At 37.4% G+C, this 25,297-nt stretch overlaps 1 protein-coding gene and 1 pseudogene across 5 annotated transcripts in view; one reads left to right on the top strand and one right to left on the bottom strand.

The window, feature by feature from the left end:
- NFAT5 (nuclear factor of activated T cells 5) overlaps window positions 1-25,297 on the bottom strand; it is a 132,220-nt gene that overhangs the window by 78,441 nt on the left and 28,482 nt on the right. Inside the window, exon 1 of one of the 5 annotated variants that reach the window (XM_036897791.2) lies at window positions 78-150. The exons of the other annotated variants lie outside the window; for them this stretch is intronic. The gene's annotated coding sequence lies outside the window, so the exon portion shown is untranslated. Of the gene's footprint in view, window positions 1-77; window positions 151-25,297 lie in introns of those variants that run through there. 5 annotated transcript variants of the gene reach the window in all.
- On the top strand, window positions 318-1,502 carry LOC118918741 (40S ribosomal protein S3a-like; annotated as a pseudogene).

Raw genomic sequence — 25,297 nt, 5'->3', positions numbered from 1 at the left:
ATATAAACATACATATATTCCCTAACTTTGTCTTCTGAAAAGTGCACAGAACAGCAGCACCCCAAAAGCATACTCACAAAATAAGCACACCTCTCATCCAGACTTCGGTTTTTAAATACTCTCTTCCACCAAAAGCAATTAGGGCTTCTTTGCAAAATAGTTGGTATCAGAGCCGGAAGAAAAAAAGTACAAGATGAGCCTCGAATATCTTGTTTTGCTAACAATAAGGAAGTACCCAAAGATCTATAGGGGATATGTCAAAAGGACACAGAAGCCAGCTTGAAGAAGCTCTCACCTCCAAATATGAGCATGAAGGTAAATAATAATGGTAACAGATTATAATCTTCTGAAAACATGAGTCCATACTGATATAAAATAGTAATGAATATTTACAGTGTGATGAGAAATGAGATATTTATATAGTTTCAAAGTACTTCACAAAGATTATTAATTACAAAGGGAAAAAAGAGTAACTTAAAAGTGAAGACTGACAGATATAACACTTTAATCGAGTAATTAAAGTATCATGAAAAATGGCACAATTCTCCTTTTGGCTCTCTGAGCAGCATTATGGTGGTCATAAGAACAAGCACCTTATGAAAGGCAAAAAGGGAGCCAAGAAGAAAGTGGTTGATCCATTTTCTAAGAATGATGGGTATGATTTGAAAGCATCAGCCATGTTCAGTATAAGAAATATAGGAAAAACACTACAGTCACAAGAACAAAAGGGACCAAAATTTCTACTGATGGTCTCAAGGGTTGTTTTTGAAGTGACTCTCACTGATCTGCAGAACGATGAAGCTGCATTTAGAAAATTCAAGCTAATTACTGAGGATGCTCAAGGCAAAAATTGCCTAATTTCCAAGACATGGATCTTACCCATGACAAAATGTGCTCTATGGTAAAAAAAAAAAAGGCAGACCCTGACTGAAGCTCATGTTGATGTCCAGACTACTCTAATGGTTATTTGCTTCATCTATTCTGTATTGGTTTTACTTTAAAAAATGCAATAATCAGATATGAAAGACCGCATACTCAGCATCAACAGGTGTGCCCAATCCTGGAAATCATGGAAAAGATGATTTTCTCCAATCCTGGAGAAGATGATGGAAATCATGACCCAAGAAGTGCAGGCAAATGACTTCAGAGAATTGGCCAATAAATTGATTCCAGACAGCACTGGAAAAGATACAGAAAAGTCTTGCCAATCTATTTATCCACTCCATGATGTGTTTATTAGAAAAACTATAAATGCTAAAGAAGCCCAAGTTTGAATTGGGAAAACTCATGGGAGCTTCATGGTAGTTCTGGAAAAGCTACTGGGGATGAGACAGGTGCGAAAGTTGAACAAGCTGATGGATATGAGCCACCAGTCTAAGAATCTCTTTAAAATTCAGATCCTTAATGGTGTCAAGTTAAAAATCTTATCTGTGGAAAAAAACCCTGACACAATTCAAAATTGTATGCTACCTGAAAGAATACAATACATCATCATTTCTGTGATATTCTTGCCAAGAAAGAACGTAGCCACAAGTATACAAACCCAAATTAAGAAATACTTTAAGAGAGGGGCGGAAGATGGCGGCGTGAGTAGAGCAGCGGAAATCTCCTCCCAAAACCACATATATCTATGAAAATATAACAAAGACAACCCTTCCTAGAATAAAGACCAGAGGACACAGGACAATATCCAGACCACATCCGCATAGGAGAGAACCCAGCGCCTCGTGGGAGAGGAATAGGCGGAGCGGGAGGAAGAGGGAGCCCAGGACTGCCGAACACCCAGCCCCAGCCATCCGGGCCAGAGTGCAGGACCCTCAATACTAGGAAAACAGGGCAGCAAGAACAGTGAGCGGGCACTGGAGGCTGGGCGCCAGAGGACATAAGAAAAGCGCGTGACCTTTTTTTTTTTTCTTTTTTTGCCTTTTTGCTGTTTTGTTTGGCGAGCACTTCTTGGAAGTCTTAAAGGGAAAGGGCCCCCAATACTAGGGAAACAGGGCAGAAAGACCGGTGAGCAGAGGCCTGAGGCTGGCACCGGAGAATAAAGAAAAACGAAAGACCACCTTTTTTTTTTAATTAAAAACTTTTTTTTTTTTAATTTAAAAATATTTTTCTTTTCTTTTTTTTTTTTTTTTGGTGGTCGTTGTTTTGTTTTGGCGGGTGCTTTTTGGAAGTCTTAAAGGGGCAGGGCGGGTCACTTAATCCAGAGGTAGGGAATCCGGGGATCTCTGGGCACCCTAACCCCTGGGCTGCAGGGAGCAGGGAGGCCCCTTACGGAGATAAATAGCCTCCCAGCCGCTCCTGCTCCAACGCGACTCCACCATTTTGGAGTAGCTGCCGGAGCCAGGCCACGCCCACAGCAACAGCGGAGATTAACTCCACAGCTGCCCGGCAGGAAGCAGAAACCCTGTCTGCGTGCAGCTGCGCAGCACAAGCCACTAGAGGTCGCTGTTCTCCCAGGAGAGGAGGGCCACAAACCAACAAGAAAGGAAGTCCTTCCAGCCATCACTCGTCCCAGTTCTGCAGACTATTCCTATCACCATGAAAAGGCAAAGCCACAGGCAGACAAAGATCACAGAGACAACACCAGAGAAGGAGACAGACCTAACCAGTCTCCCTGACAAAGAATTCAAAATAAGAATCATAAACATGCTGACAGAGATGCAGAGAAATACGCAAGAGAAATGGGATGAAGTCCGGAAGGAGATCACAGATGCCAGAAAGGAGATCGCAGAAATGAAACAAACTCTCGAAGGGTTTATAAGCAGAATGGATAGAATGCAAGAGGCCATTGATGGAATTGAAATCAGAGAACAGGAACGCATAGAAGCTGACATAGAGAGAGACAAAAGGATCTACAGGAATGAAACAATATTAAGTGAACTGTGTGACCAATCCAAAAGGAACAACATCCGTATTATAGGGGTCCCAGAAGAAGAAGAGAGAGGAAAAGAGATGGAAAGTATCCTAGAAGAAATAATTGCTGAAAACTTCCCCACACTGGGGGAGGAAGTAATCGAACAGACCACGGAAATACACAGAACCCCCAACAGAAAGGATCCAAGAAGGACAACACCAAGACACATAATAATTAAAATGGCAAAGATCAAGGGCAAGGAAAGAGTGTTAAAGGCAGCTAGAGAGAAAAAGGTCACCTATAAAGGGAAACCCATCAGGCTAACGTCAGATTTCTCAACAGAAACCCTAGAGGCCAGAAGAGAATGGCATGATATATTTAATACAATGAAACAGAAGGGCCTTGAACCAAGGATACTGTATCCAGCACGACTATCATTCAAATATGACGGTGGGATTAAACAATTCCCAGACAAACAAAAGCTGAGGGAATTTGCTTTCCACAAACCACCTCTACAGAACATCTTACAGGGACTGCTCTAGATGGGAGCACTCCTAGAAAGCACAGCACAAAACACCCAAAATATGAAGAATCGAGGAGGAGGAACAAGAAGGGAGAGAAGAAAAGAATCTCCAGACAGTGTATATAACAGCTCAATAAGCGAGCTAAGTTAGGCAGTAAGATACTAAAAAAGGCTAACCTTGAACCTTTGGTAACCACGAATTTAAAGCCTGCAATGGCAATAAGTACATATCTTTCAATAGTCACCATAAATGTTAATGGATTGAATGCACCAATCAAAAGACACAGAGTAACAGAATGGATAAAAAAGCAAGACCCATCTATATGCTGCTTACAAGAAACTCACCTCAAACCCAAAGACATGTACAGACTAAAAATCAAGGGACGGAAAAACATATTTCAAGCAAACAACAGTGAGAAGAAAGCAGGGGTTGCAGTACTAATATCAGACAAAATAGACTTCAAAACAAAGAAAGTAACAAGAGATAAAGAAGGACACTACATAATGATAAAGGGCTCAGTCAAACAAGAGGATATAACCATTCTAAATATATATGCACCCAACACAGGAGCACCAGCATATGTGAAACAAATACTAACAGAACTAAAAGGGAATATAGACTGCAATGCATTCATTCTAGGAGACTTCCAACACACCACTCACCCCAAAGGATAGATCCACTGGGCAGAAAATAAGTAAGGACACAGAAGCACTGAACAACACAGGAGAGCAGATGGACCTAATAGACATCTATAAAACTCTACATCCAAAAGCAGCGGGATATACATTCTTCTCAAGTGCACATGGAACATTCTCCAGAATAGACCACATACTAGGCCACAAAAAGAGCCTCAGAAAATTCCAAAAGATTGAAATCCTACCAACCAACTTTTCAGACCACAAAGGCATAAAACTAGAAATAAACTGTACAAAGAAAGCAAAGAGGCTCACAAACACATGGAGGCTTAACAACACGCTCCTAAATAATCAATGGATCAATGACCAAATCAAAATGGAGATCCAGCAATATATGGAAACAAATGACAACAACAACACAAAGCCCCAACTTCTGTGGGACACAGCAAAAGCAGTCTTAAGAGGAAAGTATATAGCAATCCAGGCATATTTAAAGAAGGAAGAACAATCCCAAACGAATAGTCTAATGTCACAATTATCAAAATTGGAAAAAGAAGAACAAATGAGGCCTAAGGTCAGCAGAAGGAGGGATATAATAAAGATCAGAGAAGAAATAAATAAAATTGAGAAGAATAAAACAATAGCAAAAATCAATGAAACCAAGAGCTGGTTCTTCGAGAAAATAAACAAAATAGATAAGCCTCTAGCCAGACTTATTAAGAAGAAAAGAGAGTCAACACAAATCAACAGTATCAGAAACGAGAAAGGAAAAATCACGACGGACCCCACGGAAATGCAAAGAATTATTGGAGAATACTATGAAAACCTATATGCTAACAAGCTAGGAAACCTAGGAGAAATGGACAACTTCCTAGAAAAATACAACCTTCCAAGATTGACCCAGGAAGAAACAGAAAATCTAAACAGACCAATTACCAGCAACGAAATTGAAGCGGTAATCAAAAAACTACCAAAGAACAAAACCCCCGGGCCAGATGGATTTACCTCGGAATTTTATCAGACATACAGGGAAGACATAATACCCATTCTCCTTAAAGTTTTCCAAAAAATAGAGGAGGAGGGGATACTCCCAAACTCATTCTATGAAGCTAACATCACCCTAATACCAAAACCAGGCAAAGACCCCACCAAAAAAGAAAACTACAGACCAATATCCCTGATGAAGGTAGATGCAAAAATACTCAACAAAATATTAGCAAACCGAATTCAAAAATACATCAAAAGGATAGTACACCATGACCAAGTGGGATTCATCCCAGGGATGCAAGGATGGTGCAACATTCGAAAGTCCATCAACATCATCCACCACATCAGCAAAAAGAAAGACAAAAACCACATGATCATCTCCATAGATGCTGAAAAAGCATTTGACAAAGTTCAACATCCATTCATGTTAAAAACTCTCAGCAAAATGGGAATAGAGGGCAAGTATCTCAACATAATAAACGCCATCTATGATAAACCCACAGCCAACATTATATTGAACAGCGAGAAGCTGAAAGCATTTCCTCTGAGATCGGGAACTAGACAGGGATGCCCACTCTCTCCACTGTTATTTAACATAGTACTGGAGGTCCTAGCCACGGCAATCAGACAAAATAAAGAAATACAAGGAATCCAGATTGGTAAAGAAGAAGTTAAACTGTCACTATTTGCAGATGACATGATACTGTACATAAAAAACCCTAAAGACTCCACCCCAAAACTACTAGAATTGATATCGGAATACAGCAAAGTTGCAGGATACAAAATCAACACACAGAAATCTGTGGCTTTCCTATATACTAACAATGAACCAACAGAAAGAGAAATCAGGAAAACAACTCCATTCACAATTGCATCAAAAAAAATAAAATACCTAGGAATAAACCTAACCAAAGAAGTGAAAGACTTATACTCTGAAAACTACAAGTCACTCTTAAGAGAAATTAAAGGGGACACTAACAGATGGAAACTCATCCCATGCTCGTGGCTAGGAAGAATTAATATCGTCAAAATGGCCATCCTGCCCAAAGCAATATACAGATTTGATGCAATCCCTATGAAACTACCAGCAACATTCTTCAATGAACTGGAACAAATAATTCAAAAATTCATATGGAAACACCAAAGACCCCGAATAGCCAAAGCAATCCTGAGAAAGAAGAATAAAGTAGGGGGGGTCTCACTCCCCAACTTCAAGCTCTACTATAAAGCCATAGTAATCAAGACAATTTGGTATTGGCACAAGAGCAGAGCCACAGACCAATGGAACAGACTAGACAATCCAGACATTAACCCAGACATATATGGTCAATTAATATTTGATAAAGGAGCCATGGACATACAATGGCGAAATGACAGTCTCTTCAACAGGTGGTGCTGGCAAAACTGGACAGCTATATGTAGGAGAATGAAACTGGACCATTGTCTAACCCCATATACAAAAGTAAACTCAAAATGGATCAAAGACCTGAATGTAAGCCATGAAACCATTAAACTCTTGGAAGAAAACAGGCAAAAACCTCTTAGACATAAACATGAGTGACCTCTTCTTGAACATATCTCCCCGGGCAAGGAAAACAACAGCAAAAATGAGTAAGTGGGACTATATTAAGCTGAAAAGCTTCTGTACAGCAAAAGACACCATCAATAGAACAAAAAGGATCCCTACAGTATGGGAGAATATATTTGAAAATGACACATCCGATAAACGCTTGACATCCAGAATACATAAAGAGCTCACACGCCTCAACAAACAAAAAACAAATAACCCAATTAAAAAATGGGCAGAGGAACTGAACAGACAGTTCTCCAAAAAAGAAATACAGATGGCCAACAGACACATGAAAAGATGCTCCACATCGCTAATTATCAGAGAAATGCAAATTAAAACTACAATGAGGTATCACCTCACACCAGTAAGGATGGCTGCCATCCAAAAGACAAACAACAACAAATGTTGGCGAGGCTGTGGAGAAAGGGGAACCCTCCTACACTGCTGGTGGGAATGTAAGTTAGTTCAACCATTGTGGAAAGCAGTATGGAGGTACATCAAAATGCTCAAAACAGACTTACCATTTGACCCAGGAATTCCACTCCTAGGAATTTACCCTAAGAACGCAGCAATCAAGTTTGAGAAAGACAGATGCACCCCTATGTTTATTGCAGCACTATTTACAATAGCCAAGAATTGGAAGCAACCTAAATGTCCATCAATAGATGAATGGATAAAGAAGATGTGGTACATATACACAATGGAATACTACTCAGCCATAAGAAAAGGGCAAATCCAATCATTTGCAGCAACATGGATGGAGCTGGAGGGTATTATGCTCAGTGAAACAAGCCAAGCGGAGAAAGAGAAATACCAAATGATTTCACTTATCTGTGCAATATAAGAACAAAGGAAAAACTGAAGGAACAAAACAGCACCAGAATCACAGAACTCAACAATGGACTAACAGGTACCAAAGGGAAAGGGACTGGGGAGGATGGGTGGGTAGGGAGGGATAAGGGGGGGAGAAGTAGGGGGGTATTAAGATTAACATGCATGGGGGGGTAGGAGAAAAGGGAGGGCTGTACAACACAGAGAAGGCAAGTAGTGAGTCTACAACATTTTGCTATGCTGATGGACAGTGACTGTAAAGGGGTTTATAGGGGAGACCTGGTATAGGGGAGAGCCTAGTAAACATAATATTCGTCATGTAAGTGTAGATTAGTGATACCAAAAACAAAGCAAAAAAAAAAAAAAAAAAAAGGGCAGTTCCTGTGTGGTAACCTCCAACGAGTTCTACACAAGGGTATAAAGGGCATATAAAAGTGTAGGCAAAGGGTCTGTTTGTGTTTATACAGAGGATCAAAGCCTAATTGGGCTACCCCGAAAATGAACTAAGATACGATATGAAAAAGAACTTCCAACATCTGCACTCTCTGGAAGACTCATGCCAGAAGATGATCATCAAAAAACCCCAACAAAGATCCACGCACTGCTACAGCAGTAGATGCACTCATCCCACCAGTTCCTGGACTTGCCATGGGAATGAGGAAGGAGATATCTAAGCTGGCCTGTGCATACAGTAAAACAACAAATTTGACTGGATCTATACTGTTGGAACTCAACCAAGAATTTGGAGAAGTGCAAATTGTAGCGCTCCAAACTCTTACAACTACAGACTATTTACTGTTAAAAGAACATATGGGATGTGAACAGTCCCCAGGAATGGGTTGTTTTAATTTGTCTGATTTCTCTCAGACTGTTCAAGTTCAGTTGGACAATATCCACCATATCATAGATAAGTTTTCACAAATGCCTAAGGTGCCTTAATGGTTTTCTTGGTTTCCCTGGAGATGGCTGGTAATTACAGATATGCTTTGGTTATGTAACTATACTCCTATTATGTTAATGTGTGTGCGCAATTTAAGTAGTAGCTTAAAACCTATATATGCTGAAGTTACTCTACAAGAAGATTTGTCAAAGAAATAATCAATCTTCCCATGTTTTCTTCCGCCTGCTACTTCTATAGCTTTTCTTCTTCCTTCCTAATTACAACCCTTAAATAGAATTCGTGCCTCATATCAAATTTACCGACTATCATAACTCCTCCAAGTGGTAAAGATACCTCGAGACAAATGCTGGGCATAGAAGCCACAGGGCATAAATATGCAAAGAAGTGAAAAGCTAACCTTTTCAAACAATAAGGCTTCCCTCTCACTTACCAACTTCACATTTCCCTGTATGGCCCCGGAAGATGACTGGTTAGCCAGAGACGGGTAAGATTCCTCAAGGGAGGAACAACCTAAGACAGGCACAGTCGCAGGTGGGCCATCAGGTGAGAAATTGGGGATCAACAGAGGTGAGGCTTAGAACCTCACCCCCCCTGTTCTGAGAGAAATCTTCTGCATACGTGGATGTTTTATTGCCCTGGTCTAGCTTGGATTAACACATAGTCTACAGGCACACACCTGATCATCTACATGTGCTCTCTTACAACACTAAACTATGTTTTCTACCTTTATCTTGTATCTACCTACCACTTCAGCATTTTATTAAAAATAATAATAATAAAGAGAGAAATGTGGTATCCACATATAAATCAAGTATAAAAACCAAATGAGTATTCATATTTGAACTGACTGTTTATAGTTCATAATCCATGAGCAAAACCGAAAGTTTCTGTGATGACTGCCCTTGTACTGTTCACTATGTAACTTATTCATTATGTAAGAATTTGTTCTACATGTAAGAACTTGTTTGTTATGCCTCAGAAGATTGGAGACTGACGAAAATTAGGCTTGGGGTGGATTAATGATTGTGCATTGAGCACTGACTCCCCTATACAGAATTTTATTGTCGTTAACAACCATTTGATCAATAAATATGAGAGATGCCCTCACAAAAAAAAAAAAAAAAAAAGGACAGACTTCCAATGGTAAAATAAATAAGCAACCGGGATGTAATGTATAGCATAAGGAATATAGTCAAGATATTGTAACAGCTTGGTAGGGTGATAGCTGGAACCTAGAATTATGTATATAAATGTTCTACCACTGTGTTGTACACTTGAAACTAATGTAATGTAATACTGTGCGTCAACTACTCTTCAATAAAAAATAATTATTTAAAAAAAAAAAAAAAAACTACAATGAGGTATCACCTCACACAGTAAGGATAGCTGCCATCCAAAAGACAAACAACAACAAATGTTGAGAAAGGGGAACCCTCCTACACTGCTGGTGGGAATGTAAGTTAGTTCAACCATTGTGGAAAGCAGTATGGAGGTACATCAAAATGCTCAAAACAAACTTACCATTTGACCCAGGAATTCCACTCCTAGGAATTTACCCTAAGAACGCAGCAATCAAGTTTGAGAAAGACAGATGCACCCCTATGTTTATTGCAGCACTATTTACAATAGCCAAGAATTGGAAGCAACCTAAATGTCCATCAATAGATGAATGGATAAAGAAGATGTGGTACATATACACAATGGAATACTACTCAGCCATAAGAAAAGGGCAAATCCAATCATTTGCAGCAACATGGATGGAGCTGGAGGGTATTATGCTCAGTGAAACAAGCCAAGCGGAGAAAGAGAAATACCAAATGATTTCACTTATCTGTGCAATATAAGAACAAAGGAAAAACTGAAGGAACAAAACAGCAGCAGAATCACAGAACTCAAGGATGGACTAACAGGTACCAAAGGGAAAGGGACTGGGGAGGATGGGTGGGTAGGGAGGGATAAGGGGGGGGAGAAGTAGGGGGGTATTGAGATTAACATGCATGGGGGGTAGGAGAAAAGGGAGGGCTGTACAACACAGAGAAGGCAAGTAGTGAGTCTACAACATTTTGCTATGCTGATGGACAGTGACTGTAAAGAGGTTTATAGGGGAGACCTGGTATAGGGGAGAGCCTAGTAAACATAAGGGACCCTCTGCCTATTTTCAGAGTCCTCTCCTTTCCAGTATTCCTCCTTGAGAACTCTACTATCTTGGCTCCCTCAGACTCCAAGCTCTACCTCATCAACTATAGGAGACCACTGGGCTCTGCTTGGGTTTCTGCTTTTTGCACCACAATCTGGAAACTTTTCCCAGGGAATAAGCCAGAGCACTTGTAGAACTCATCTCATTTGTTTGTTTTTTCTCAGGGATCACTGTCTTTCATTATCTGGCATTAAATGTAAAGAGAACCACTGTTTCCTGTATTTTATCTGTCTTTTTAGTGGATTCAAGGAGGGTAAATCTGGTCCCTGTTACTCTATTTTGGCTAAAAGCAGAAGTTATTCTGTTGTAATTTTAACCTGTATCAATAAGTTCTTTGCTCAGAGAGTATGAAGAACTATTATCACCATGTTCTACATGACAACCTTCAATGGATTTGAAGAGTTTTGGGGTTACTTAATTAAATATTTGATAAATATTATATGTGCCCTAAGTGAAAGACACTGGGTTAAGTCCTTCAAGATTTGAAAAAGCAAGTTATCTTAATCATGTAAAAAGTACAAAAATATTCTGTACACACAGACACAAGTGTACCCTTTGTACTCTAGGCACAAAGGAAGATGTAAAAGAAATTAAAGATACAATAGTCTAAGCCCTCAGTGAACTGAAAATCTTATTGGAATAAGGCAATATATATTAAACATTTAGAGAATAAGAATAGTTTGTACATTATTGACAATGATTATAATAAAATACTAGAGATAGGAGGTCTAGGTCTTAAATAATTAATGAAATAGTCTTTTATACTTTGAGTCAAATCTAGCAACACAAGTACAAACCTTTTACAATACCAATTCATAGCAATAAATAATTATGACAGACTTATCAGTTATCTTCTAAAATCTAGCTTTAATTGTTCACAGAAGCAAGAGTAAAAATTATGCTATTAAAATATATAATTATGTGGCAGTACAGCTATAAAATAGCACTAATTGAATACTTGTTGGTTAGTATTTACATGAGTGCCTACTTTATGTTCTTGCAGCTTTACTCTCCATTCTCCTCTTTCCCTCCACACACTCAAGATTAACGATTTTCAAGTCTTCAGCCATGCACTCCCTTACCTTTTTTTCTTTGCACATTTTATTCTGACTGAAACACTGACCTTCCCACAGCCCCTTTCAACCACTAATTCTTCCCAAGAAGCTTTTCCTGACCACTTCAGTCTTAGTTAGGTATCCCTTCTATGTATTTCCTCTACGAGAATACTTATCAGACTGTTCCACAACTGCCAGTTTATCTATCTGCTCAGAGTATGAAGAACTATTTTCCCCATGTTCTACTTGACAACCTTCAAGTAGATTTTCTGTTAGACTACACACATCATAAAGACAGTGGCTATGTCAGTCACATTCACAATGTCTCCTCAGTAACAGCACAGTGCCTGGCCCAAACAGTCATTCACTTGATGAATGTATGAATGAGTAAGAAAACAAAAGTTGTGGGAACACATAAGATGCTGACAGAATGAAAAAGACAGAAGGGTCAGAATGAGAAAAGGTACCAGGAAAGAAGCTAGAGAAGAAGAGTTGAGCCTGGAGAGCACAGTGTCAAAAAAAAAGTCTTGGGAGCAGACTACCAAAAATGAAAATGTCTCATTCAGTCCAAGTAAGGAAAAACATGAAAATGCATTTATTTTATGTGGCAAAAGGTATTTCTTGATGCCTCTGCCAAAGAAGTATAAAGGGAGTGCTGAGGATAAGAGCCAGAAGGCAAAGAATTGTAGACTAAATGGAAGTAAGAAGTTAATGCAGGGTAAACAGAAATATAGACTATTTCACAAAGTCCTTCCAAAGAGAAGGAAAAGGATACTTAAAGAAACAGAGCCAACTAAAGAGTTTATATTATTTTATTATGTGAGAGAAGAAACTGTGTGCTTGACAGTATAAAGTAAGTTGCCAGTAATGAGGAAAAGTTTGAAGATCCAAGAGAGGACATATACAAGAGATCTAATTAAGAAAACACCATCAAATTTAACAATTGTGAAATTGTAACTGAATTTCCTAGAGAATGGCTGTTGCATGCTAAGAAAGGGTTACAGCACAACTAATGGAGAAGAAGTTGAAGTTAGTATAGCAACAAATATAATAAAATACCTTTCTAGGGCATTTTTAGAGGATTATACTACTGCAAGGAATTTTTTTTCTATCTTTCTAAGTATAATTTCCTTTGAAATTATATCATATACTTCCACAGAAATCATACTAAAGCACAGTTAGAGGGAACAAAAATATGAAAGAAAATAATGAAAAAGTAGAGTTGGAAAATATTAAAGTGAAATAGAGCATGTCATGAAATCAAGTCCAGGAGATTGACGATGCCTTAGAAAAAGATTGAGCATTTCTTCTACTGACATAAGAGAAAAAGAAAACAGAAAATGAGAAGACACAAATTTTTTAGATTAAGATGAAGTAAATTCAATTATTTCTATTTGCCAGTGGCTGTGCTCTAAAGCAGGGACATGTAAATTTTTCTATACCTTTTAAAGTTTAAAGGGCCAGTTTTATCATATAGAAGAATTAAGGGATTAAGACTCAGGGGATAAAATTTCTATTAGTAGAGGGTGTCAATATTTTTATTAAACAAAAGTACACAAATTCTCATTTGGATTGATCAGAAAGCCAAAATCATGAGATACTATACATACCAGATGATAAGCAGGCATTTCAAATACTATTGTAATCTTTTATGCATGATGGGGAATAAGGAGAAAGCCACAAGTTTCCTTAGAAATGTCTAAAATCACTATACAAAACAATATGAGCCTTGTGTTAGCATACCAATTGTTTACAATATGCAAGATATAGGTAGCATGTCACGATGAAAGAAAAAAGGTAGTGAAAACTGGGCTTCCAGTTTTCTATTTTAAAGTTTCTATTATAGTTCTATTTTAAGTTCACTTATTTTCTGTTTGACTTTGGGAAAGTTACCACAGTAAGCCTTGGCTGTCTCATTTACAACATGGCAGCAATATCTATTTAACCGTATAAAGTTGTGAGCTCAACAATGTCCAGCATGGTGTAGGTATACAATATGATTATTATGTTTATTATAAATTCATCTACTGAAAGGCAATTTATTATAAGCCTAGGATACAAAATTGAGTAAGAACTAAGAGGTCCCTCTCCTTAAGAGCATTTCTGTAATGAGAGAAACAGAAAAACAAGGAAATAACTTAAAAATTCAAAGTGGGATGAATGCTATGAAGAAAACAAACAGGAATCTAATAAAAATAATGTGAGAACTCCTTTAAGAGAAGGTAGTCAGGGAAAATCTCTCTTAGAGGTTCCTGAGGATAAGAATCAGCAACTCAAAGAGCAAAGAGAGAAGCAAGACAATCTGAGGAACAGCATGTGCAAAAGTCCTTACTTAGGCAGAAAAAGATGTGGCATGTTTGAATAACTGAAAGGTACACAGGGTGGCTAAAATACAGGAATCAAGAGATTCCCCTTGCTACATGAGATAAGGTTAGTGGGTCTGGTAGATAGCTCATCACGCAGGGCCTTGTCATCTTTGACAAGAACAGGATAATGTTTACTGAATAAATGGATAGATGGATGGACACATGAAACAGAATTCAAAGTTCATACAAAAATACTCAGAAGAGAGGAATATCTGATGTGGCCAGCACATTTAAAAAACAAAAACAATGTTCTACTTATTCAAATCAGTTCACTTTTTAGGGAAGGGAACAAAGTAAAAAATACAGGAATAATTATAACAAATAATAGTCCTAAGAAGGCTAAAAGTATAGGGAGGAGGAAATAAGAGCTAAACACACATTAACACAGTACTGTTCTCCCAACCTAAAATGTGCCTAAAGTTTACATGTAAACTGGTCATAATTTGAGATTATCTCTACCATAAGTTTATAAACTCTGTTAAAAATGTAGCTACATCTGCTTAAGTTACATACATTCACTGAGGGGTTACCAGGAACCACTGAGTTCTAGAGATATTAATTGGGGCTACTAACATAAATAAATGTCCTAATTCCTGCCCTCAGAAGAGTATGCAATGAAGAGGTGTCACTGAAATATTCCATAAGCATTATTTGATCCCAAAGGCAATCAGGTGACTACCTCATGACTATTTAAAGATGACTAATTTCACTTCAAAACACATAACTTTTCCTTCTGCAGGTCTTGCACTTTCTATATTACATATCTGAATGACAGAAGTGTTCTGTTTGGCCTGCACAGTGTTCTAAAACACTTTGAATTAGCTGTCTACATTTAATAATGGGATTTTACATAAAAAACCAGATTTCTGGCTTGTTGAATCACAAGATCTGGTGATATTTAAATACATATTACCACATATATAAAGGAAAACTGGAGCTGCCTTTTTTAGTGTGCTTTCCAGTTAACTGTAAGACCATTCAGCCAATTTCACTGGTTTACATTACACTGTCTTGAGACTTATAGTTATCTGAGTTTTCAATCTCTACATTAGGAGTTGTATGATTGAGGTCTTTTTATGAAATGGGAGAGGGAAAGATAAAAGATGAATCTTTCCTGAAGAAACTCTGCAAGAGCAGTCTCAACTTTCTTGATCCTTCTCAGAGACAAATTTAATGAGAAAAAACTACATACAATAGTCAGTGGCTGGTAAGTACCTGATCTTCCAGAGGGTGAAATAAAGATGCAGTAATAAAACATTTCCTTTTTAAAAAAAAGGTACAGACTTTTACAGAACTTAATAATCTGACTTTCAAAGTGTTTACTTAAGTCCTATTTCCTTATGTTATAGATATATGAGCTGTATTTATACAGGGCTAGAGATTAAGAATTTGCCCAAAGTCAGAGAGCTGACAGAACTAGAGGGGTACAATAAATATGAACACTGAAAATTAAAATCTGTGAGGAAAAATTAAAAGATGGCATCAAAGGGCTTCTGAGATACTTAAAATGTTCTAAAACATGAAGATTCCTATTTTAACATTTTTATGGTTTATTAAGTTATAAAAGTGATAGAAAAAAGGACATATCATTATGAAAAATTTAGAAAATTTTTTAAATATAAAGGAGAAAATAAAGTCACTTCAAATCCCAATTTTCTAAGATTACCATTCTATTTTAATCTATTTCTTACTAGTCTTTTTTTAAAATAAAACTGTAATCACAGTTTTATATCTTCATTTATTAAAATCTAACAGTCATCATGGACATTTTCTTCTCATTAAATATTATTTGAATATATGATTTATAACAATAGCATAGATTTCATTTATGAACATTTATTAAACAAAAGATAATAACCATAACTTCTGTATCTTCCCTTAACCTAGAAAAGGAAAACAACATTAAACCTCACCCTGAAGGATTTAAATTTTTTAAATTTCAAATAATTATTTCATTTTTGTTATAAAATTCTCCCAGTGAAAAAAATTTATGCTTTAAATGCCTTTCACTTAAACAAACTGGGAAGTTGAAGTTTTGAGTCCTACAATTAAAGTAAGTAGCAAAGCACGGATCTGAATCCAGATCTGTTTTGACTCCAAAGCCTAAGCACTTAGCCACAACACTGTATTATAGGATGGTTTGGGTGTGGTCTTATCTAATACATGCAGGTAGGTAGTCTTATTTAATTACTACATTCTCAAGGTAAAGCTAAAAGATGCAAGTCTGAAGGATTCACCTTGAAATTTAATAGAAGAAATTTAGAAATAAAAGACAAATTCAAGTGCTTAGAACAGTGCTTACCATAGAGAAAATGCTATATAAGTATTAGCTATTATTACTCACAAGAAATAACCACAATAGTACAGAAAAGAAAAAGTGTATGTACTGTGTTAATACTGATGTCTACAAGTTAAAAAACCAAGTAAATAATAGTCATCATCAAAGGATTGGCTAATTTAAGTACAGTTTATTATTTAAGCCATTGAGTACTTTGCAGCATTTACAAATAATTGTAATAGATGTATATTTAATAATATCAGCAGATAAGAAAACAGTATGTACTGTATAAATCCCATTTATGGGGAAATGTACCAATAAGTAGATGTGTATACATACAAGGAGGTGTCTGAAAGAATAATCACCAACATATTAACAGTGGTCATATCCAGATACAGCAGGCTTTCATATGATTTGTCCATGTTTTTGTACTTTTCCATATTTTTAAAATTCAAGATAAGTATATATATTTTTAATAACTTATTTAAAAAATATATGTATGCATTTAAAAGTTCTAATAGATTAAGCATAGGCAGCAGAGTAGAGAAATAAGTACAAAATGAAAAAGAAAAAGACCAATGGAGGTATCTTAAATTCCCTTACCCTGCTTTTTCTATCATATTCTCCCTAGTAATCATGCCGAATCCTCAATAACCCTAACCATTCATCTTCAACATTCCTGAACCATAGTTTCTAAGTTTTGATGGAGAAAATTAACACATACAGACTAGTTAGCACCACTATGAATCATGATCTCCCTCAATATAGCTGAGGGAATCTTTTTTTTTTTAACATTCCTCCTCAGCTTCCTTCACCCCCATTTCTCACAATGATTCTCTTAAAGCCACCACCCTATGTCTATCATTCTTGGCAAAGGACTGTTTTATCAGAGAGAAAACAGGCTATAGGGCATCAATTTCCTATACTTCCTTTCCCAGGTACAAATTCTCCTTGCCTCTCTAACCCTTTAGGCTCAAGAGAAGAAGCAACTCCATATTCTATACCCTTTCCCCCCCCTGTTTTTTGCTTGCCCCTACAAAACTTTTATTGTTTCCTGTCTTTATCAACTCCCTCCCCCTCAGTTCACAAGATTCCTATTTCTGTTGTTTCTCTTTCTAGCTTCCATTTCTCCTTCCCTTCATAACTCTGTTGCTTAGGGCAACAGAGTCGCCTTTGCTAGCTGCCTCCACTTACTCTATCACATTTTTTACTCAACCACCACTTGGCCTCTGTTTCCACTGAAGTTTCTCTGTACCAAGATACTGTTATATGACTTACTTGTAACTCCTGACACTACTGATTTACTCCTCCTTTGGAAACTCCTCTCTCTACTATCTTCTGGTTTGTTTCTTCCCTTATTGACTCCTCTTTAGTCTACTCTTTTATTCCTGCCCTTTAATTTTGTTTCTTTCCCAAGGGAAATGAATATACCATCTTATTTCTCATTCTTCTCTCCTGATTGTTCATTTCAACTCAACCATAATTTCAATGATACCCATAAACTGAAGACTATTAAATGTTCGCCTCCAGATCCACATTAATACATACATACATACTGACTCAGTATCTTTATTTGGGCACCTATATACACATTTCAGCCTTAATATGTCCAAAACCAATCTCTTGATTTACTTCCCTCCACCTAGACACCTACCAGAATCTCTGCCATCTCATTAAATGAGAACTCTACTCTTCCAGTCTCTTGGTTCAAAAATTTTGGTTATCATCTTTCATATATCTTTTTCTCACACTCCACATCCAATCCATAAGCAAATCCTATTTGCTCTTCCTACAAAACATATCAGAATTCTACGACATCTTACCCCCTCCACTACCATCCTTATCTAATTGTCTTATCTGAACTAATGCAATTGTCTCCTAATTGATTTACTGTTTCACCCCTTTGGCTTCCTCTACACTATAGCCTAAATACTCCATTTAAAACCTAATTTGGATAATATTACTCCTCAGCCCCCATTTCGAGTAAAACCTAAAGTCCTTACATGATCTAAGCACCCTAACATCTCTCTCATTTTACCTCCTGTAACTTTCCTCCTTACCAGCTGTGTTCTAGCTACAAGGGCCTACTTACTGTTTCTTGAACATACCAAGCATCTTCCCAATCTCAAATCCTCTATACTTGCCATTTCTTCATCTGGAAAATTATTTCCCTAGACACCCCACAACTCACTCCCTCATTTCCTTCAGGGCTCTGTACAAATGAGACACCACTTCTTTGAGGCACTCTGTCCATCCTATATAAAATAGCACCCCTTTCATTTTCTTACCTTTCCTAACTCTGCTTTGTTTTTCCATTCCCTGACTTTTGTTGAGATATAATTCACGCAACAAAGTTCACCCTTTTAAACTATACAATTCAGTGATTTGAGTATATTCACAAAGCTTTTCAGTCATCACCACTATCTAATTCCAGACCATTTTCACAACCCGAAAAGAAACCCCATGCCCATTAGCAGTCAGTCCCCACTTCATCCTGCCCCAATTCCCTGGTAACCACTAACTTACTTTCTGTCTATGGATTTGCATATTCCCACCCTCTGACATTTGATAATTATTTGTTTATGTCTATTTCCAACCACCAAAATATAAACTGGAGAGGGCAGGGACTCTGTTTTCTTTACTTCTGTATCCCCAGCATCTAGATTAGTGCTTGGCTGTATTACATCTATCACAGCTATACCTTTTCTTTCCCTTACCCTCCCTCATATTTCCCCAATCTCTGACTGATCCAGCCACAGACTGATCCAGCCATAATGATTTTCTTGCAATTCTCCAACATACTAACCTCTTGCGCACCTCCAGATCTTCCAACATCATATTCTCCTCTCTATCTGGAACATTCCTCTTCCAATACAACCTCTTCACCTTTACCTAATTTTTACGAGTTCAGGATTAAGTTTGGATGTTACCTTCTATCAAAAGCCTTCCCTGGTTCCCTGGTACACTGGCTTCTTCCCACATTATCAATCTGTACTTTCCTTTTCAGAGCAATTAGAATATTTACTAGCCTATCACCCCAACTAGAAGGTAAGCTTAGTCAGGGTAGGAATCACATTTTTCTTTTACCACCATATCTGTAGACGGTCAGTGAATACATGATCTTGGCTGAAGTTACAAAAAAAGGAAGAGCTCGTAAGTCAGAAGAGTTTTTTTTTTTTTAACCTAGCTCTTGTACTGATTAAAAGAGTGTCAACTTGGGTTAAGTATTTCAATCATTTGGGGTTTTGGTTTTTACTATATGTAAGATGGAGATGATAACTACACCTCCCAGGTGTCAAAAGATTAAATGAAATAATGTATATCAAAGTGTTCTACAAAGTTGTGTGCTAAGGATAATACAATACTGGTGCAAGCTACTTGCCCACTCTCCTAGAGTATAAATAATCCTACTTGCTGTTTATAATAACATGTTAAATAAAGCTATTAAAGTTAAAGGAAATTTTTCAAAATGAAATCAAATTGGGAAGGTATCCTAGAAGCAAAATAGTTCCAATTTCAGTTCTTACCAGTTGTAACTAGCAAATAGTATATTTTCTTGAATGTATAAAAGCAGTCAAATGCTAATAGGTTAATGAACAACTAAGAAAACTGGGATAAATTCAGCCCACTAAAAGCTACAACTAAAAATAGCATCTGGAAAAAAAGTTCTAGCATGAACACAGGTTAAAATACAAGTTCTCCCATATTTTAAATGCTGATAAGCTTATACTATTCTGCACCCAAAAAAGGGCATAGTATCTTCAAATAATAAACTCAAATTATTCAACTTTTCATTTTCCTCCTTTAATTTGCTTCCTTTTCCTTACCCTATTCTACATACCCACCAGTTTGGGGATTACACCCTTTTTACCTGTATTCTCAAAATCACTTTGTTAAAGTATGGGATAATATATTTGTAAACAATTTATCCAATAAGGGGTTAACATCCAAAATACATAAAGAATTTATATGCCTCAACACCCCAAAAAACAAATAACCCAAATAAAAAATGGGTGAAGGAGCTGAAAAGACATGTCTCCAAAGAAGAAATACAGATGCCCAACAGGCACATGAAAAATAGATGAATGAATAAAGATGTGGTACATATACACAATGGAATATTATTCAGCCATAAAAAGAAAAGAAATCCTGCTATTTGCAGCAACATGGATGGAGCTAGAAGGGATTACTCTCAGTGAAATAAGCCAAGCAGAGAAAGACAAGTACCAAATGATTTCACTTATTTGTAGAACATAAAAACAAAGCAAAACAAAAGAAACAAAATGGCAGTAGACTTATAGACACTGAGAAGGGACTAGTGGTTACTAAAGGGGAGGGGTTGGGGAAGGTAGGGAGAGGAGGGAAGAGATTAAGGGGCACAATAATTCACAGTTACAATACAGGTTTCTCATAGGGACGACAGTACAGTGTGGAGAATATAGTTAATGATACTGTAACATTGTACTACGCATTGATGGACTGCACTGGAGAGGGTGAGGGTTTGATAAGATGCGTGAATGTTGAAACACTGTGTTGTGTATTTGAAACCATCATAAGATTATATATCAATGATACTTTAATTTTTTTTTTAATTTGCCACTTGCAGTGGCAAATGCCATTCCAGTTTCTTTCTTACATGTTTTGCGATAACATTTTCTAGAAAAATAGAGATACAATAACACAGGAAAAGTCATTTTTTTAACTTGGCCTGTTAAAATAAAATTCTGACAATTTTGCTGGCTAATTCATTTACTCATATTTAGTACTAGAGTATATATCTATCTATAAAATTCAAAAGACATTAGAAACCTAAAATTAGTTTATTCATATTTGGCACTAATACAACCAGAAAAAATATGTACTTACACCTGTCATTTTCATGATTTTTCACAAAAAAACTTAGGTGGCATTAATTTGAATTTTAAAAGGATTACATTCCTAAATTACCCAGACAGGAAATGAATGTGAATCCATTCTTATATCCATGCCTGTCTGGCTAGCCTCAAACTCCCAAGTATAAACACTACTATACTCCAAAAGTAAATTATTCTATTCTGAAATTTCAGACTAACTTTAAAATTTTTTAAGAAATTTTTAAAAATTTTAAAGAATTCAACAACTAAATGGTATACTTAGATTAGCAGTTACTTCAGCTTTAGGGTTTATACATAATTCCTAACATACTACACTGAAATTATGACACATAGTACAGTTAAGACACTTAAATGTATCTTAGTACATTTCAGAAATGACAAGCACTAAACACTAAGGCTAACAAAAGGTAATCTATCACAATTGAAATTATTGGAAACAAAAAGAAAATTTATTTGTACCAATGATGTGTACATTAAAAAAGAAGCTGGAGAGCAATTCAAGATGGAGGTGTGGGAGGTGAGACAAGAGATCTCCTCCCAAAGTGACACATATTACGAAAATAGAGTTAATACAACTGATCCTAAAGGAGCAACAGGAAAGAAGGCTGCACCAGACTACATACACCTGGAGAACAGAGCAGACCTCACTAAACAGGGTAACGTACCAAAGCCTTGATCCAGTGGGACCCAAGCCCTTCTCCTACCCCAGCTCACTGGCAGGAGGAAGAGAAACAGAGCGGGGCAGGGGTGGAAGCCTAGGACTGCTGAACACCCAGCCCTAGAGATCTGTTAAGGGAGCACCAACCTACATTGCATGGTGCTCTGGAGATTAGTGGGGTTGGAAAGCTAAGACACGTGGAATACTTGGAGAGACTGAGATTCCAGCCGTTTGTGGAGGACAAGGATCCACATTGGGCTGCTCTAGGACAAAGGAAAAGCGGGTGGTCTGAAAGCAGCTAGAGGGCTGCTGAAAGGGCGGGGTTTGCATGGAGCTTGCTGCACTGGAGAAGGGATAGGTGAGCAAGGTTGTCTGGGTGCACTCTGCCCAGAAGGTTGGGAACTTTCAGGAGCTTCAGGCGTTCCATCCCCCTGGCTGGCTACTCAACTCAGAGGACGCTTACTGTGATACACAGCCTGCTGCACCTTCCTCCTGGCCTGCTGGCATCAGCTCCCAAATTGGCAGTCCCTGCTCTGGCATCAGGAGAGCCAGAGGCAGACCCCGCCTATGGCAGCTACAGACGCAAAACACAGAGGCTTACACTTGTGTGCCGGCCCACTGGTTCTGACAGTGGAGACAGGCACTACAGCCAGGAAGCAGGAAATGCTCCTTCCTCCCCCTAGGCAACAGTGTCGCTCCCCTGTGACCCCCGACATCACTCCAGGGGCTCAGCAGCTCCAAAGACTACAGATTCTGGGCACCAGAGGATGGCGCATACAAATATGAAACGTCAAAGGAACCTGGTTCAAACAAAAATCCCTCAAACATCAGAAAAAGGCCCAAATGAAATTGAATTGACCAATCTTCCTGAAAGAGAGTTCAAAATAAAAATCATAAACATGCTCATAGAGGTACAGAAAAATATTCAAGAACTCAGGGATGAATTTAGGATGGAGATTCAATCATTAAGAAATTTCATATCTGAACTGAAACATACAATGGAGGGATTTAAAAGCAGATTAGATGTAGAAGAAGAGACGGTAAATGGAATAGAAATTAGAGAAGAGGAATACAAAGAAGCTGAGGCACACAGGGAATATTGGATCTCTAAGAATGAAAGAATATTAAGAGAACTTGTGTGACCAATCCAAATGGAACAATATTCACATTATAGGGGTACCAGAAGAAGAAGAGAGGGAAAAGGGGATACAAAGTGTCTTTGAAGAAATAATTGCTGAAAACTTCCCCAATCTGGGGAAGGAGATAGTCTCTCAGGTCATGGAGGTACACAGATCTCCCAACACAAGGGACCCAAGGAAGACAACACCAAGACATATAATAATTAAAATCGCAAATATCAAGGATAATGACAGAATTTCAAAAGCAGCTAGAGAGAGAAAAAAGATCACATACAAAGGAAAACCCATCAGGCTGTCATCAGACTTCTCAACAGAAAGCTTATTAGGACAGAAGGGAGTGGCATGATATATTTAATGCAATGAAACAGAAGGGCTTTGAACTAAGAATACTCTACCTGACAAGGCTATCATTTAAATCTGAAGGAGGGATTAAACAATTTTCAGATAAGCAAAAGCTGAGAGAATTTACCTCCCACAAACCACCTCTACAGTGCATTTTGGAGGGACTGCTATAGATGGAAGTGTTCCTAAAGTTTAATAGCTGTCACCAGGGGAAATAAAACCACAGCAAAATAAAACAATTAATTACTAAGCAGATGCAAAATCAAATGAACTACCCCCAAAGTCAATTAAGGGATAGACAGAGTACAGAATATGATGCCTAATATATAAAGAATGGAGGAGGAAGAAAAAGGATGAAAAAAAAAAAACCCTTTAGGTTGTATTTGTAATAGTAAACTAAATGAGTTAAATTAGACTGTTAGTTAAATTAGACTGTTAGATAGTAAGAGAATTACCCTTGAACCTTTGGTAACCACAAATCTAAAGCCTACAATGGCAATAAGTACATACCTATCAATAATCACCCTAAATGTAAATAGTCTGAATGCACCAATCAAAAGACATAGAGTCATTGAATGGATAAAAAAACAAGACCCATCTATACACTGCCTACAAGAGGCTCACTTCAAACCCAAAGACATACACAGACTGAAAGTAAAGGGATGGAAAAAGATATTTCATGCAATTAATAGGGAGAAAAAAGCAGGAGTTGCAATACTTTTTTGTAGTATTATTTTGAAGACAAAATAGACTTCAAAACAAAGAAAGTAACAAGAGACAAAGAAGGACATTACATAATGATAATAGGGTCAGTCCAACAAGAGGATATAACTATTATAAATATCTATGCACCCAACACAGGAGCACTGACATATGTGAAACAAATAATAACAGAATTAAAGGGGGAAATAGAATGCAATACATTCATTTTAGGAGACTTCAAAACACCACTCATTCCAAAGGACAGATCAACCAGACAGAAAATAAGTAAGGACACAGAGGCACTGAACAATGTATGAGAACACATGGATCTAAGGACATCTACAGAACACTCCATCCAAAAGCAACAGGATACACATTTTTCTCAAGTGCACATGGAACATTTTCAATAACAGATCATATACTAGGCCACAACAAGAGCCTCAGTAAATTCAAAAAGACTGAAATTGTACCAACCACCTTCTCAGACCACAAAGGTATGAAACTAGAAATAAATTACACAAAGAAAACAAAAAAGCCCACAAACACAAGGAGGCTTAATAACATGCTGCTAAACAATTAATGGATCAATGACCGAATAAACACAGAAATCAAGCAACATATGGAGTCAAATGACAACAATAATTCAACACTGCAAAATCCGTGGGACGCAGCTAAGGCCTGGCTAAGAGGCAAGTATACTGTAATACAGGCCTACCTCAGGAAAGAAGAACAACCCCATATGAACAGTCTAAACTCACAATTAACAAAACTAGAAAAGAAGAACAAATGAGGCCCAAAGTCAGTAGAAGGTCGGACATAATAAAGATTAGAGCATAAATAAATAAAATCGAGAAGAATAAAACAATAGAAAGAATCAATGAAAGCAAGAGCTGGTTCTTCGAGAAAATAAACAAAATAGATAAACCCCTACCAGACTTACCAAGAAAAAAAAGAAAGTCTACACACACAAACAGAATCAGAAAAGAGAAAGGAAAAATCACTAAAGACACCACAGAAATACAAAGAATTATGAGAGAACACTATGACAAACACAGCTAACATCATACTTAACACTGAGAAGCTGAAAGCTTTTCCTTTAAGATTGGGAACAAGACAAGGATGCCACTCTTCCCCCTTTTATTTAACATAGTTCTGGAGATCCTACCCATGGCAATCACACAACACAAAGAAATAAAAGGCATCCAGAATGGCAAGGAAGAAGTTAAACTGTCCCTGTTTGCAGATGACATGATATTGTACATAAAAAATCCTAAAGAATCCACTCCAAAACTAAAACTATTCAGATCTAATATCTGAATTCAGCAAAGTTGAAAGATACAAAATTAATACACAGAAATCTGTTGCATTCCTATACACTAAC

The sequence above is a fragment of the Manis pentadactyla genome, chromosome 15 (genome assembly GCF_030020395.1).
Source record: "Manis pentadactyla isolate mManPen7 chromosome 15, mManPen7.hap1, whole genome shotgun sequence".
Lineage (NCBI taxonomy): Eukaryota > Metazoa > Chordata > Mammalia > Pholidota > Manidae > Manis > Manis pentadactyla.
This window is presented reverse-complemented; position numbering and strand designations above follow the sequence as displayed.